At 28.6% G+C, this 19,688-nt stretch overlaps 1 protein-coding gene and 1 non-coding gene across 2 annotated transcripts in view; one reads left to right on the top strand and one right to left on the bottom strand.

The window, feature by feature from the left end:
* The first annotated feature begins 401 nt into the window (after positions 1–401).
* LOC132929842 (dual oxidase maturation factor 1) overlaps positions 402–19,688 on the top strand; it is a 60,120-nt gene continuing 40,833 nt past the window's right edge. Inside the window, exon 1 of the mRNA XM_060995445.1 lies at positions 402–700. The gene's annotated coding sequence lies outside the window, so the exon portion shown is untranslated. The remainder of the gene's footprint in view (positions 701–19,688) is intronic.
* Positions 9,404–9,477, bottom strand: Trnat-agu (transfer RNA threonine (anticodon AGU)). The gene has a single exon. It is a non-coding gene; the product is annotated as a tRNA-Thr (tRNA).

The raw sequence follows: 19,688 nt of genomic DNA, 5'->3' as shown, positions 1-19,688 counted from the left end.
TATTCAAAAATATGGTACTTACACAGTATTAGTATAGAATATTTATTAGCACGATATAATTATTATCGTTTACCAATAATTAATAATTAAACATAACTGTATAGGTTAGTATAAGTACCTACAGACTACAATACTACGTCACCAACTGCATGTTTATTAATTATGATATGTCATATTATTTTAGTAAGCAATTTGAATAAAATAAGATAAAAATAAATTATCAATATAAAACGTTTTTTTAGCTACTCCATACACGTCATAAACCGTATCAGCTGTGTTTCCGATTATTGTCAGTTATAATTACGTATGGTACATCTGCTAACAGCAAACCACTTTCACCGGCCAAAAGAGAGTGTGTGGACTGGCGGCCCGCCTTTCGTCTTCACTTCCCGGTCGGTTGTAGTCGTCGTCGCCATCGCCGTCTCTACAGTGTCCCGATGACTCACAGATCGGCAAAACGCCAAAAACCGTTCAGCATTAGTTTTGTTTTTATTATTTTATTTTCTATCGTTGTTTAAGTTTTTGTTTGAAAACATATATTATGCTGTTTTTTATTTTAAAGTTTCGAAGTATTTTGCGATAGATACAAAAATGTATCGGGATCTGCAGTGCGTGCGAAACGTTTGGCGTTCCCATCAGCGGAAAGATCATCACCGGACTAAATAATATGTAATAAGTACAGAGTACACACATATATCAAGTAAGTACGTGTTAAGTAAACGTATATATATATATTATATTTCTACTTGCACAAAATGCATTTTGTGTTTATAGTGTTTATATCTATAGATTAAGTAACTATACTACGAGAGACTCAAATTACAAATAATTAATTGATAATAGTTAAAGAAAACTATTCATTGAACACAATCCTTGTATTAAATGGAAAATGTTGTAAATATATTTCATTGTTGATTAGAGTTTGCTTTGTCTCATGTAATCGATTTAAATTCTATTTATATATGTATAATATATATATTATATAATATAGAAAAACACTTTTATTGTGGTGTACCTATAAAAATTAAAAATATATTTAAACATAGGTATAATGATTTAGATAAAAAAATTTATAAACTTGAATATATAAATATTACTTTTATAATATACAAATAGTATATAGCAGCGGTGGTATAACATGAATGGTTTCGCGGGCCACAGGTCTAAATATAATGATACTAAAAGCCAAAATTTATAATAACGATAAATAATATATTATATTATTATTGTTAATTGTTATATTATAACAAGTAAATTTTAATTTTATAATTAATAAGACGCGAGCCGCATCTGACGATGATGAAAGCCTCATGCGGCTCGCGAGACGCAAGTTGGCCACCCCTGGTATATAGGTTGTAGGTATGCCTACAACTTGTATTGGCTACTTAGTCGCATATCCAGAATTTTTCTGGGAGATAGGAGGGTTGTTATGTGGAGGAGGCTTAACTACAATCTCATAAGTTTGTAATGCTAATGTCGTAGTAACTCGTAGGTATATTGTATGTATATAATATTTTAGAATTAACAGAAACCTTCACACAAATTACAATTTTATTTTAACATCGTTATAATTTATAAATATAATTTTTCTGTACGTGAGAATGTCATTAAACTCCTTCTAAACGGCTTAACCGATTTTAATGAAATTTTTTATGTGTGTGTTTAAGTGTGGGTCCCTGGATAGATTCACAATTGGACCCGGTATAGGTGGTGTTGCAATCGAATTCTAGGAAATGTTGATATGGTTATGCCTTAAACATAGTAGACGTGTGAATCTTAGGTACTAGTGATCTCGGGAACTACTAATTCAATCGTTATGTGGTTTTTTAAATGAAAAAGCATACTTCGGAATAATTTTTAAAAAATACTGCTTTTAAATTATCAAAAAAATTTGCATGGACTACGCCGGATGGGACATTTATGTAAAGTTGATATCATCTATATACAGTAAATCAGAAAACCAAAACTATTATTTATCCACACGCGTTACGCTAAATGTTAGCATTAGGCAACCAAATTTAACATGGATGCATTTTTGTACGGGCAACGAAGTGCACGGGGAAAACTTACTAGCCTTACATAATATCTTCACAAAACATTGAGAACATATTTACATATTTTTGAAGTTTCGGTCTGAACTGCGGTCACCTCAGTCCCGCTATAGCTACATTACTGCTGTCTGCTACATAAAATACTACACTACCTATATAGATACTTCTTAATGGTAATTATATATTTCATAGCAGTCTATAGTACTTACTAAAATATTGTATACTGTATTTTTTTATTTAAACACAAACTTAAAGAATTACTTTAACTACATAATATTAAGTATAAGCATAAATACATCACTGAAAATAATTGGACTAATTATTCTTAATTTATTCTTATTATTCTTATTATTCAAATATTGTAAGCCTGATGATAGAATATAAATTATAACCTGTATACAATTTTGAACATTTGTCTCAATATTCAGGCATTCAGCTATATAATTCAAATTAATATTAAATTTTAAGATTTATTTTTGTACACAAATATGAATAGGTATGATAGGTTGATAGACACACTAGTATAAAACAACTCGAACAGAATATTGTCAAACCTAACTTAATAAAATAAAATTATTAAAGCATTAATAATATTAAAATAGTTTATTTTCCACTTCATGTAATAGGTATTATAAATTTATCATATAGACTTATAATTTTCAATGGTATTTATGATTATAAAAATAGGATGACACTTTTTTTAGCATTGTACTATAGGCTAAGTAAACATTTAATCTATATAATATATATCATTATTCTACAAATATGTATAATAAAGTCGGTTCATGAAGTGATTTAAAATTCATTATTCATCTTGTAAATACATTAAGTACTTATACCAATAATTATTTAATTAAATTTAGAATAATATAGTGTAATAGGTACAAAATAATAGTAATTTTTAAATTGTTTACTGTTGTTTTTCATCATTTTAATTTTGGTCGATTTTTACCAATAATTTTATTTAGATAATAATACTGCAGAATACAACATCGATTATTTATAACAAATATTTATATATTATTATGTACTTTCAAAAAATACTTTTTACTATCATCAAATCTTTAATATTATTATTAAACACAATCGTTACGATTGCGCGTAGGTTTATATTTTTTTGTAACTTGTTTCATATTCATATTATTTAATAAAATAAATGACGGAAGCTAACAAAAATGATTAATTTAATACGTTTTAATAACAGAATTATTACAACATTATAAAAAAATTACTTATATTTTCAATGTATTTACATGGCGCGTGTTTACTGTCTAGCCGTCCTTCCCATAGGCGATCTTACGTAAAAATCCCCGTTACATTTTTATAAGTCACTGAATGAGAATTATTACGATTATCTACCATCATAATGTAAAATCTGTAGTCTTGATAAACGTAAAAATCCTAGTTTACATGAAACGGAAATTTATATTACGATGAGGAATATTATGTATCGAGTGTTCAGTCAAGCCCTTTTTTCCTTATAATAATGAATTTATCGAAATAATGATTTTTAGAATTTTTAAATATACCCAAGGGAAATATTTTCATATACTTTAGTCTTTAATTGAAAATAAGAGAAAATAATATTTCACAAGTAACTTCTAAAGAAAACAAGTTCATATATATATAATACTTAAAATATATCACTAAACGGTTACGCCTTTCGCGTCATGGATATTTATAATAAATATTTACCTATACATATTTTATGCAAAATCATTATCAAAATATTATATTATATTTTAAAATTCTTGGGTCTTTTTTTATATTTTTTAGCTACAGTAAACGTTAGTGTTATATGGATATATAAAATTCTTTTTTTCTAATGCTTTTTTTGAGATTTATAATGAGTGTCTTTAAGTTATTTAATTTGTGTATCATAATAACAATAGGTCTAATAGGTCTATAATAATAGGTTTGGATGATGTTGGGACTAAGATAATTTTAAAATTAAAGTAATTAATATTAATCTATATTATTGTTTTTATAATAATATTAAAAAAATTTCTAAATGTAATAGGTAGGTACTAAATTAAAAAATATTATAATAAAATCTTAATTTGAAAATATTCAATATTAAAGGGAATAATTATGGTGAGTATGTTATTATTGTTATTAGATGAATCATTCTTATTATTACACTTGTTAGTTATTTATTTGGTCCCCATGAACATACCGTTTAAAGGTATACCTATCGGCTGTCAGTATTTTTAGTCTTCCTAAAATAAGTGATAAACATCAATATTGTTACCTACTATTAAAACATTATTATAACATATTGACCAGATTATCTATAGAATTAGTGTTTAAGTGTCACTATAGTGTCAGACATATTGTGAATACAATAACAATTGGTAGTTATAGTTTATAGTTTATTTTTAGTATAAAAAGTTTGATGTGCATGAAAAAATAATACATGAAATGAACTATAATACTGTATAAAAATTTACTCATATTATTTTTAAATTTTTTATCCAATACACTGCGTGACAGTGCACGACGTTTAAGAGGGAATTCATGATCATATACCTATTATTATTCACGTGTCATTAAAACATATTCGACCGCTAATGGACACTGGCTGCGCGGTGACGGATTTGCATAACAATCGCGAGTAGGTATATTTTGGAAGATACTCGGCTGCAGTTGCAGGTTCGTCGTGACGGACGCCGGAGGAACTTGTCGAAATAATACAGCCGTTTAAAATAGCGTGCTTCACGATTTTTCTATTGTCAAGTCACGTAATCGTTCGCAATAACTGCAGTGTATAACAACGACGACGACGTATATTATACACAATATATATATCATACATGTATAACGGTTATTATATATAATATAATATTATACTTTTATATAAGTGGATGGGTGTATTTCGATCGGGGGATTTATCTCTTTAGAAATTTCGGCAAATGATTTCGACGACGGACGACAGTATATATAGGTATGACGATATTATATTATAATGCTATTCACGACTTGCAGTTATTAAGACAGCTATATGCGATATAAACACGTCCCCAAAGTACTGTATAAACAATCAGTGTATCGCTCAAAGCGTGGATCATCCGTAACAAATCAACAGATCGATTTAAATGTGGATTTTCCAATAGACATCTATTATAGTAGAATGCTAATTAAATGTCATAGTAAAAAAAAAAGATATTTTAATGATATTTAGGCTCTTATGGGTATTACGAGACTTTTGGAGTGTATAGGTACTGTTTGAATTACATAATCTAAATTATGTTATATATATGAATAGATTTAAGATAGTCTTTGGAAGTAAGGTTTGTGAGTAAATTATAAATACGGAAAATATTTTTTTTGGAATTGTGGGTATAGGTACAAGTATATATTATGTTTGAAGAGTACCAACAATAATATATTAATATGTAATAATATATATTGCATATATAGAGCTTTGTGGCTTTCACGTGCTATTAAAATAATGATACGTTACTACGCCAGACAATAATTTATTATTTGTATTACGCTGTGGTGTACAATTATATATGTATACGAAATTGCAGCAGCAGAGCACTGCAGTATCTTTTTATACAGATGTATTTCAATAGTCTTTCGTTTTGCATGCCGAACATTGATTCACGAGAAAGGTCATTATAAATACCTATAATTTAATCTAATTCAATTCTCACTGCTCGTGATAGTCTATCATGCGAATATATACATTATATACATATAATATGTCATATGTTATATGTGATATTCATTTCTGCATATATTTTGTAGTTTATATTCTATACTCGATATACTATGATATAATCCATGCATAGGCGGAGCTTGATAAATTTAGTTATGGGGAGAGGGTGAAGGGCTCAAGTTCCAAATTACTTAATAAAAATAATTATTAATAACTTCCTATTTTGTTAGAAATAATCTTGCTTATGTATTGTAAAAACAAAAAAATAAAAATCAGCCAGCGCTCAACGTGCGGCAGCTAATTATATTTCAATACAAATATAAAAAATAATCTAAAATGTATTAATGTAATGCATAGTATTGCAATATTACTACAAATACAAAAATAAAAAAAACTGATGTATAAGAAATAACTTTAACTATCTTATTAAATAATATTTTAAATTGTAGGTATACATAACTAGGAATTATACATTTGAAGAGGCTAATCAGAAACGTAGAGGTCTTAGCCCCCAAAGCTCTCCCCTAGCTCCGCTTATGAGATTCGTTTATAATAGATATTATATAAGTTTAAATATAATTACCTATATAATACCATTGATTATAAATAAGTATTTATAATCAATGATAATACGCTTGAAAATACTTTTGATAAAAAAAATATTGTCGATACTCAACGTCATTCATCTTTACGGTTTGGTGATAGTGTGATACTATAAATACTTATCAACAAACAAAAAATCATATGGGCACTAAGGCACTTAAGGTATAAACCAACAATAATTGAATAGATACTTTATGCGACACAATCGGCTCATTAAAATTATTTAATAGATGCTCGAAGACAGTGTTTTTATGTCTACGACGGCACGGTATTAACAACGTATTTAAAACGGGTTGTTTGTACTTCTCACTCTATAATAATATATAATACGTATATTATATAATTTGTGGTCAGCGCTATCGGGTATGAATTATTATATATTCGCGTAATATTTGAGAGTGGCAGACGAGACACGGAATAGAAGGCGGAGAGCAGTTACATTTTTTTTTAATTCGACTCTTGTAACTATAGATGCTGTTGTGATCACTGTTTTTTTTTATCAGAAATATTATTTTTTTTTTATCCAATGCTGCTGATTTAATGGTTTTAATATTTTATATAGATATAGCCAAACGTAAATTCATCATAAAAAAAAACCAAGTTCCACTCCTTGCATCGTTTCCCCCTTAAACACGTCACTGTTCTTCGGTGCATATTTATTTATTTCGATTCGTGTGATAGGTAATATGCGTCCTTTCAACCGGCACAGTTCGAGAACCCCATTTTAATTCCAGGTCGCATCAGCAGCGTCGCGTTGTTATAATATTCGATACGTTTAAGACGCGTATCATCATGTATTATACCTGTATAATATGACGTATTATTATGTTAAGGCGTAGGTGCAAAAAAAAAAAAAATACATCGAGACGAATCTCTGATTTGTTCCGGAGGAATATAATATACAGGCATCATCTATATATACACGGGATTCGTTTCGACTTGAACTTCATCGTCGCGTTTTGCGAAGTTTGAATAATAAAACATCGCACGCACAGCAGGTATATATTTAAATATATTATTATTAAATTACTAATATTATTATTATTATTATTATTATTATTATTATTATTATTATATTCACATAAGTACGTGTAAACTATATAGAAATACGTATAACATTGCGTATTATATACATTATTATATATACATAGGTATTATGCGACTCGGCGTTTTTCTCCACGCCGAAGATCGATATCTATCATTATTACTTACAATTATATATTAGTCAACTATACGTGTGTATTGTCATTGCACAAGTCATATACATAATAAAACGCTTAAATAATTATTGTTATTATTATTGTTAAGCATTACAGCTGTCAGTTGGTTTGCATCGTCTATGTCGAATCATAATTCCCAATAATATATTATAATTTTTAATAATACGCAGAAGTTGATTTTTCTTTAACGTATGACATTAGCACTCTTCCCTATGCATAGTAACATATTTCATTGGTCTGACTTACATAATATTTGCAACTATAAAATATATTTATTTTATTTTCTTAACCAAGAAAATATTTTTAGGTTTTTATTATTCAAAATATTAACATTTTTATTTTTTTGTAAATGCTACTTGTACAGGATGTGTAATAACTTTGGCAACGGTCTTTACTCATTAGACTAATTGGGACTAATAAAGGATAACACAATATAATTGATGAGGTTATTAAATATTTTAAATTGTAAATGTGCAGCATTGTTATCTGTTATTGCTTCATATATAGGTATTACAAATTTAAAATATTCATTCAGTACTTAAGAGTTTCTAAACTTGAACACTAGGTATAATATAATAGGTGTATTCCTAGATAAATATTTTTCTGAAAATATCAATCTAGTATTATCAAATATTTTAGTTAGTTAACCAATGAATAAATATTAAGAAATCTTCCCTCCTGCTGATTAAAAAGACACTAGTGTCTTGTATTATCTCTTAAAGTCTTAAAATAAATCTTTACCTACTATTAAAAACAATTCTTCTTAAAAGTTTGATGGCTTCTACATCTTTAGAATCATCTCCCCTCTACATGTGTATTAATGGTTTTTTTTGTGTAATATTCGTATGTAATTTAAAATATTATTTTGTTAAAAAAAATTGTACAAAAAAGATTAAATAGATTAATAATAAAACAAATAACTTAATTAAATAGATATAAGGAGCGTGGTGATGGACCAGATGTTTTATAAGTTACAAACAATAAAATATTTTTCTGTATATATGATTATGGTATAATTCAATTAATTTCCTAATTAAAATTCCCCGTAATAAAAAAAACAACAACGGGATTGATGCAAAAACATTATATTGTAACTTTGATTTTATACGATTTAAAAAATATTTATATAAAAAAAAACACAAAAATTGACAATAACTGAGTGTATTACGTAAAAAATAAATCACTTTGTAAAATACGTACATAAATATGTAATGATGGTTCAATTGTTTTGTCGCTTTCGATAAGGTGTAATAGGTACAGCATATTATAGGTATATTATAGGTACCTTCGCAAACTAGCTCATCATTCGATAATTCTCTATTCTCATGGTATATACCCATACCTACATTGGACATCGTGACCGAAATAGTCATTTCAAAATATTAGCACGCAACGTATATTAAAATTCGCATAAATTGTTATGTTCGCGTTCAATAGTAATTTCGAATATGCAGTGTTGTTATATCACCAGTTCGGGAGGACTTCTGATGCCGCAGCTGCGTGAAAACCAATTACGTGACAACGCAGTTAGCACGTATAGAGAAAACGCATTTTTAAAACATTTCAAGCTATCACTGATATAAATGGTATAATATGTATTTAAAGTAAATTGTTACAAGATTTTTATCATTTTGCTTTTCGATAACCGTTCAAAAATATTTAATTATTATTCATTTATATGCACGGATTTGGGTATAATTTATAGCTAAAATAAATTGTATCAGCAATTAATTCAATCAGCGTTACACAGATCGTACAAATGTGAAATAATATAGCAGGCTTAGTAGAAGAGTAGAGAAGTAGAGTAGTAGAGAAGTATGAATGTTTTAATAATTCCAAATTGAAAATAATGCAAAAAATTAAAAAGGCTCCGGGGAGATTCGAACTCCCGATCTCCTGTTTACTAGACAGGCGCTTTAACCAACTAAGCCACGGCGCCGGTTGATTTCAACTGGCGAAATATTAATAATAAAAAGTGGGCAAGTAAATAACCATTGGTTAGGTTAGTAAGTAGTTGAGTATATCTAGTTATTCTAGTTCCTACTTCATTGTTGAGTAGAAGCTATGAGATTACAGTTATATTGAATATGTTGCATTGGAATTCAATGATAAACACATACAAATTATAAAAATATAATTTTTTTTTTTAAAATGTTTTGTAATGAAAAGTTGTGTAAAAATAAAGTTTCTATTTTGAATCGTTACTTTCCGAAGGTAGGTTTAAAAAACCTATTACATATGCGTTTTTGCTGTTAATTGTTAGAAGAATCATCCATCATGCAGTTAGTGATCGGTAAAATATTTGTAAAAGTATGTACTAGATACGTACATATATCTATAGGTACAAAAATATGTACTAGATACGTCTATAGAATAGATATAGATGGATACATCAATATTTACAATAGGTATTCATAATTTTTGAAAAGATACGTCGACAGTGGCGTACTTAGGGATTTCTTACGAGGGGTAATGAAATATATTTTCACCCCACTCTTAAAAATTATTTAAAAAGTAACGCCACAACTTCAATAATTGTATTAATAGACACAGGAATTAGGTTATTTTATATTTTTAAAATGTAATACATAAAATAAGAATTTTCATTTATTTAAATATAATTAGTATAATGCATGTTTATAATACAATGCGTCAATGCACATTTGTCATACAACTCGTAGGAGGCTAATCACCCCCCCCCCCCATCCACAGATACGTCACTATACGTCGATGGGGTCCATGTTCAATGCAAAATGGCAAGCACCTGAACTCAGAAGCAATGATTGGTAACCAGTAAGGCAGTAACCATATTATAGATAGATACCTAAAAAACAAATATGTGACTGATATAAACACTAAACAGACACTGTATAGTGTATATTATGACTAAATGGGAGGCACTTAATATATTATAATTTAAATATAACTTGATTACCTCACAACTACGGTCCACGGCCATTAAATTCGCCGAGTTGTGAAATTTTTATTTTACGACGACGTACATCACTACATCAGTTAAATAATATCATTTACGATTACATTATTACATATTTCATATACATGAATACATGATACATGGTTTTGCTGAGTTTTCATTAAACAGACGATTCTCCTCGTCGTCATTGGAATATTTTAATTTTAAGAGAATAACTTGACTCTGTGACCCACCAAACAGCAGGATAAAACAAATAGAATACCAGTCGTATATTTGTTATAGATGATTTTAACATGACTCTATGTTATACACATTTGGAAACACACAACGACACAACTATATAAATACGGAGAATTGGCGTTGGAGTTTAACCGATATTTGGGAAATAAATAATAATGTAAGTTTATAATACTATATAGGTATGTTATATAATATAATCGTTCATATAAATTTATCTTTTATTTGAGTACTATACTACTATGTCATGAAAACAAAGACAAATTTAATATAGTATATAAAAGAAAAAAAATTATTCGTTAAAACCTATCCATCACGTTATAGTTTCGAATTTCGATTGAATGCCGTTTCTAGTTTTTGAATAAATCGGTAAATTGTACTTGTACTAATTGCAGTATGAACCACCCTTCGATTCTCGTTTTTGCAAAAAAAAAAAAATTGAATTACAGTTTTAATAATCATTGCATTGTTAAAAATGTATTTTTAATTTACATAGCCATTGTAATTAAAAAAAAATCAAGAATACCACTGCAACAGCTCCTTTTTGTTAATTCTTTCGTCTGCACTTGTTAAGTTATAATAACGCGGTACTTGTTTCTAACACGTGTATAATAGGTACTTATTGAAACTTTTTACGCGCGTTCGATAAACATTTATTTTATTATATAACGTTTCATCAAAGCGAAAGTGCATTATTATATTATTATTATTATACGTATTGTATTGTCGTCGCGGAGTTAACAAAAATAAAACAACATTTTTTATCAAACTGCTCAGAATGTGTATTGTGAAGGAGGGGAGGGGAATTACTACATTAGTTATCCAGTGAAGTGCTTCTTTATTCTTTAAGGATGAGTTTTCCATAATTGGGGCTTTGAGCATTATTTTAAAAGGGTTTTATCAATAAAAAATAAATATAGTCGAGTTTACATAACTCTAATAATAAAATAAATATTTTTATATCATGTATAATGTATTTTATTTGAACGTATGACTTGAAGATGGGTTGTTAGTGTATTTTTTCGATACGAACGGTGAACATCAAACAAACTGTTGTGTGTCACTTTAATACCTTATATTATATAAACATTTTTGGACTAAGCCGAAAAGTGTCAAGAGTGTTGCATTGGTCAATCATAAAATGTTTATATTTTTTTTTGTAAAGTTTCTAATTTCTATGTAAGAAGTAAGGGTAACAAATGTTACAACTTATGAGTGCAGAAGATACTATCAAAGTATTCAAAGTCACAAGTACATGCACATGTACTAGGACTCATACACGCGCGCGTAAATAACTATTATTGTACCTACCTATAATATGTCCTACACGGCTATACGTATATATATGTACTATAATATATTAATATATATGTGTATTATACGATCACGCGATCTAATTTCTTTTCGATCGTTTTTTACGCGTTTTTGACACGAATTAAATACATGTATTATGTATTATATAAAGCGAATCGTTTCCTTTGTGCGCGCAAACCTGTCACGTTTTCCCATTTCGTAAATCTCATTCTAAGAGTTAATTGCATTTGGGTATATTATGCAAAAAAACACATTACTCCCTTTCCAGCCTATAATTTTGTATACATATATATTCTATTTATGATGTTATTACGAGTTTATTCGTTGCGATGGGGGTCAGTCCTTCACCCGGAGACGACGACGACGACTTGAGCCGATGTGCGCGATGCTGCGATACTGCAGGCACGCTACGTAATATAATATATATACTACCGCAGGAAATCTAACCGACCTTGACGTTTTTGTACAACAGTCGTTTACTGTTATTATTACTATTATAATGCACACTATAGGACTTAATATAATCTGTGATATGTACATATAGGAGTGATCTATAGATAGGTACATGAATTTTTTCTCTTTTACCAGTGTTTTTTTTTAAATTTTTATTATTGTATTATTTATTAATTTTTTTCACACACGATAGATGATACGTCTTTCGTGCCCAAGGATGATGTTGTGATATCGCTTAATGTGTGCAATAAAGTATTTTTTAAATTTACCTATAATTTCATTTTATTGAAATGAATCGCATGCGTACACCTCCTAAGTTGTTTATTATTATTAATATATTATAGGATTAACACGCTGTTTATATACTATATATATATTAACCTAACCTATAATGTGAATTTTTTAAACGTACCTAATATTACTATACCTAAACCATTCGATGTCTTGGTTTATTTTCGTGTTATCGAAAAAATATCAATTTTTACATAATTTTTAAACTTTAAACTTCGAAATATATAATAACAGTAGGTATATATTAGAGTATTAGACTAATTATTATAATAATATAACTTAACTATATTTTGCATGATTTTTATATGTTTTTAACGATGGCCCATTATAATATTATAGTAGTGTTTTTAGTTTCGAAATCTAATTTATAAATACCGAATTTAGAATAGTTTTTTGTTTTAATAATATTCATTATTTTGAGATATCGTAAAAAAAGATTAATCGAGATATTGAGTGGTTCACATTAAATAAATCACCCTGTATATGTTTGAATGCTATATAATATGCGGTACACGCCGCAAGACAATATACTAATATTATATTATAATGTACAATATCATGTAATGTGGGCAACGGCATCATCATAAGCCCACTTCCACCTCCGCCAAAAGGAATTTCGTCGGCGGATATACGCGACTACGTTGGACTCCCGTCTCTCGAGGGCAAAACTATGTTATATAGACGTGCGATTAGGATCGCGGCCGTCCGTCTGTCACTATTTTGGACGAGTCGTCGTCGTCGTCGTGGCGCAACCGTCAATGACAATATAGTAATAATAATAGTAATAAATACTTAATAATAAAAATAATACTGATACACCGATATTACGCTTGATAGGTACAATAATAATAGTATATTATAATATATTATATAAATATATATAATCATTAGGTATATCGAGATAATTACGCAGAGATAACGACGCGCGTACAATAATAATATATGCAAGAAACTGTATACTATTGTGTAAACGCGTGCGGCTGTTACGTCAAAAATAATACACAGGTACCTATAGACAGCTAGGTAGCCAGTATAGGTACATAATAATATGTGAGTGTGTGTGTGTGTATACTTACCAGAAATATGACGAAAAAAAAATTATAAAATTGGTAATATCATATTATTATTACAAAGAAAAAAAACAACGAAAAACTCTTTGAACCGTCTTCGTCTGCTGCGTGCACTACCTATACTGTCTATAGAACGTGCACATTATATATTGGATCGAAAAATAGACATATATAATTACCCGAAATTACAAAACTATATTATAATATATACATACATTATATGTTGTATGTATGGCGTGCGCACGCGATTGGCACATGCTGAAGAAGCGTGAAATCGTACAATATGAAATGTACATACACACGGGCAGGTATTACCGTACTCGATTTATATACATATATAAATCGCATTGCTAGTTTATAAATTAACCCGACCTAACTTAACCTATACCGGTCGTATATACCGTTTACCGAATTTCAACAGCAGTAATAAGTACTAATAACATACATTACCTGTACCGAGCTTATACTATTTACCGAATTTCAATAACAGTAATAACATACATTATACACATATAGGTGCAATATATAATAACCGGATGATTATGATTTTATTATATTATGCATATTATTATATTGTTTACCTCATCACGTGGCCTTACAATGTATAATATTACACCACTTACACGGTTGATCGAGGCACGCAACTAATATCTCACGAATTCGCGATTAAATTAAATATATTAGCTGGAGCACATAAAACATTAGAATAATATTGAAACGCTGAAAATACTGTACTATACATACTATATAGTAGGTTCGACAATAACAAGACGGAGATGACAATTATTGCGAGTTCCAAATGGCGTGTAATACAGACCATATCGATTTAAATTCGGTTCTCATCTTTTAAACTAATTTGAATGCCTTTCGTGTATACTCAAGTAAAAGTTGTGATGTCGGAAGGAGCAAAGATTCGATACTTCTTGCGGTACCTAACTAATTTTAACAACTACACTGCACGACTGCGCATTTAATACATACAAGTTAGGTACTACACGTTGGACATTTTATTGTACCGAATGCCGATAAATGGCATTAAATATAAAGGTTGGATTTTATTTAAGTACCAACTAAATGTTATTCTTGTATAGATAATAGGAAATGGAAGTAGCTAGGTAATCGTTTATAAGGGTAAATCGGGAACTTCACACACACACACACATTTGTAAAAAGTTAAGTAATTTATAAGTACATAATAAATATAGTGTGTATAGTAGAACTGCACTGTAGTGTGTCATGTGCAACATTTCGTGCAACCCGAAGTTTAAATTTGTATTGTTTTCAAAACAATAAAATGGAATTAATCATGTCAAATAGACGGAAAATATATGTTATAAAGCAAGGTCAATTGACATTAAACATGTACACGAATGTATTGTATATTATGTTGTTCAATACAGGAGACAGGACTCCAAATTTAATAAAAAATGAAGATTGTAAAATGATGAAAATCAGAAAATAAAGTATTATAAGTTATAACTAGTAAAAATAAATACTGAACACAAAATGTAACATTTTCCACATAAAAATAATGAGAAATGTAAATCGGATGTCATCCTTTGATATTTTTCATTACTATTTTATGTAGACGTTTCATATTAATTGATATTGGAATTATTATAGATCAAATGCTATACAGTTTTGCCAGATCTATAAACTTAAACTCCACTTAATAATATATAATATTATATAATTTTGTATTGTTTAGTAATATATCAATGTAAACAAATTTATTTCTAAAATTTGAATTACATTTTTGCAATCACCCATTATTCCTCGAAATTTGTTACTACTGTAATTCATTTTTAAAAATATTTCACCCCACATCGTTCAATCTATTTCATAAAAAAACTATCTTTTTTGTCGGATTATATTATTAGAATAGTTAACATTTCGAGAAATGGTAGACTAGAAATGTATGGAAACTAAATTGTGTAGAATAGTATAAGTCCAGGTCGAGTATCTTTAAAATTTGGTTGTGGCGAAGCCATGGTAACATTACTATAAAGCACAGTCATTGTGAAACTTAAAATTCTGATTAAAACGGATGGTTGTAATAAAATTATGTAAACTGTATGTCTATGTAGAATAAAGTGGATATAATACATTAATATTGTGCTATTTTTATGAGGACATATTGTGTACTTTATGCCGATGATGCATTGAAATTGACATAACATTTTTTATCAGTGAAATTTTTTTGAAGAATTGATTAATAATCTTAATGGGTATACATTATACAATGGTATATAATAATTATGGTTATATGTCAATATTTATTAATTATCAATACAGGTGTACTAAAGTAGTATAGCCTATAGGTATTAGGTCATCGTTTAGTTGTGTAAAATAGGTTTTATCCACGAACTAATCTTTGTTCATGCGGTTCATCTTTTTTCTCTGCGGCTCTGTATGTTTATATACTGCAATAGTTTCTTTATTTTCGGTTACCCAGAATAAACGAATATTAATTTACACACTGTCACGAGTGTCACGCCTTTCAGTAAAAGTCAGATCACGACGGATACCTCAAAGGGAAAACACTGGTTATACCGTTGATTTTCTACATATTTTGTACATTACTAATCGGCGATAATACGCATACAATTCTCGACAAGACATTGACCAACACGCGGAACCACCTACATGTAATATTGGTATTAATTATTTTATTATTATCATCGTTGACAACATATAATTGTTTTCGGAAATCGAATGTTATTATTGTAATTAATGCTGTTATTTTTTTTATCGGATTAAATTGTAAGCACAACATTAATTGTCAATAATTAGTTCCTCGTATAGCTTTATATACACATTTATAACGCGTAGGTGTACACTGTAGTGCTGTTATCGTGTCGACCAATAATAATATGTTTATATATGTAAATATTTAGTCGGACGGTGCATGTTACAAAACGTTTGACCAGTGTCCACTATAATAATAGTACTTAATACGTTTATATATAGTTTAAATGACATGAGTACATGGCGTATTATAATAGTTATTAGCAATATAAATATTGGAATATGGCACACACGCGTAGGTGTAGCCGGTGTAGGTATATAACTTACGCCTAGTACGAGTAAAAAGTATAAACACTTTTGTAAAGTTGCTCAATACCCAGTCCGTACTCGTTATAATATGTACCCATTAGAAATAGTTCAACCAACGAACTCGATCTGATATTATTTGTTCAGTACAGCACTACAGCATATATATATACGCTGTGTACAGTGTGTACATATAATATATTTTTCATCATTATAAACAATAAAAAATGGTATTTTCAAACGATAATACATAAACGTAACGTATAAATACATTTAATGGCTATAATGTGCGTGTATTTGTAGAGAGTATAACCTATTCATTATTAAAACGAGTTCGATATGGCGATATCGTGAAAAATCAAAAGAATTATTAGGTATACATTTTAATATCTTAATATTGCAAACTCTGGTTTGAGGGTAAAATAGATGAAATTTGTTATCGTTTCCTCGGGACATAATTTAAAAGGTATACGTATTGTTTAATTTTAGGTTTGAACATCACAATTTAAAATTAAAAGTAATTAATATATTAATTGTACATGACAGGGGTGGCCAAACTGCAGTTATATGTTGATAAAGATCTACTGAAAATATATGTATTTATTTCTTTCGAGGAATCATAAAAATATGTTAAATAATTTCCAACAACAGTGACTAGGATTTTTTATGAGTAATGTAAAATAATAAATTCTGATAAAGGGTGGGGGGTCGATTTTAAAATTGTCTAAGATCAACTGTTTGACCGCACTTGGCATACGATACATCGTATACAAAGGACCTATGAATTGGAAATTTTCAAGAAACCTGATATTAATCATCTTACCAAGAATTTTCAAATATTATTGAGACAGCCATGAATGAATTCAGAGGCGTGTCCAGCGGGTAGGCCTGGTAGGCCCGGGCCTACCCTGATTTTTAACCTTTAAGTATACCCAAAATATGCATTTTAAAATTATATTTATATAAGCACACTGAATACTGAATGTAAAATGTAACAAATTATTTTTATAACCAGGCCTGTCCTAAATGTTGGTCCTAGACACGCCTCTGAATGAATTCTCTACACGCTTTAATCAGTTTAAAGAATTTGAAGAAACCGTGAAAATTATTATCTATCTAGACACATTGTCATTTGAAAAACTCAACTTAAAAGTGTTTGAATGGTTGAATTTAGATGATTTTGAAATGTTGCTTGTAGATTTTCAGCCGAGTACCCGGAGTATCATATGGAAAGACAAATTCGTTGTACTACTTGCACTAAGAAATGAATTAGAAGAAATTTAGCGTGATGGAGCCATAGTCAAATTGATCGTAAACATAGAGAACAAGATTTTGAAAGTGTGGAATGCAATTCCACAAAATTATTCCACTTTAAAATAGTAGCATTCGCTGTTTTGTCTATTTTTTCTTCAACTTTTTCTTACGAGTCACTATTTTCAGAAATGAATTTTATAAAATCTGATTTAAGAAGCCGACTAACTGATGCAATGACGCATGGACTCTATTAAAAATTATTAATTATAAACCAAATACCTATCGGCTATCAACGATCGAATTGGCATCAATATAAGTACTCAACAAAAAAATCACATCAAGAAAGAAAATAAATAATATAGTAATATTATTATATTATGTACCTAAACTAACATTTTTTATATAATTCATTAATTATACAATAAAATTTCGATAATTTTTTTTTTACAATATTCAATATAATATATGTATAATATTTTTCATCGTGTCACGCTCGAAAAAAAATGGTAATTATTGGCACGTAAATAATTGCCACCCCTGACGTTGGTAGTACCTATTACTAGTATTAAGTTGGTCATAGATTATATCTATATGTGTAAAATTACGTATAATGCTGCACTGTAGTGGTAGTAAAGCGCATTTTATTTTCTTCTTATTATATTTCATCACGAATGTTAATAAGTTAAATCCAATAGTACCTTTACTTTTGAAAATTACATTCTATTAATGAACTACGAACAATAGGGACAATAACTTATAAGCGAGTGAAGAATAATATAAGAAGTTATTTCAATTTGAGACAAATTCAATTTACGGTCCAACTGAAAGTCCTTGAAAATAGGGATTTTCAACTTATCTGTGTAAGTATATCGTATTTATTATTATATAGGTATCTAACATTCTAACATTATATAAACCGAACGATTTATCATTTATCAAACACCAGTTCAAATGGTCTATACACCCAAATCCCACTTATGAAGATTTGTCTATTATAAAAAAATTGTAATAGGTAAATATTGTTTAACATTCAGTTTATAGATATAATAGTTATTAGTTGATGAATAATCAGATTTAGAGTGAATACAATTTTTTTTTTTGGAGAACGTGATTCGTTTTCAATGTACTTATACGTATACAATACATTACAAAAACTTAAAAAAATAATAAAACATATTTAATAATATCGGTAGGTATATAAAAATATTATATCACAGTAGCTTACCTTTTACGTTAAACGTTATGTTATTATAAAATAATATAATTTATGGACACAGAAAGCTACACACGCAACGCGAGAGATCAATTGCGGACAAATAGTGAAATAACTATAAATGTATGTATCACCTATATTATGATAGATGAGAGTCACACACTTAAGTATATCAAAATATAACATATTATTTATTTAAAATATATAGTTTATATGTCTTCATAATTAATTAAATATAGTGAATATTAATGTAACAGTCTAATTCACATTTATATTTTATATATAAGTAGTAAAAATTGATAGATCAAGTAATTATGTATATATCTACC

This window comes from Rhopalosiphum padi, chromosome 4 (assembly GCF_020882245.1).
Source record: "Rhopalosiphum padi isolate XX-2018 chromosome 4, ASM2088224v1, whole genome shotgun sequence".
NCBI classification, from domain to species: Eukaryota; Metazoa; Arthropoda; class Insecta; order Hemiptera; family Aphididae; genus Rhopalosiphum; species Rhopalosiphum padi.
Note: the sequence above shows the minus strand (reverse complement) of the source record. Positions and strands in the feature narration are given on the sequence as shown.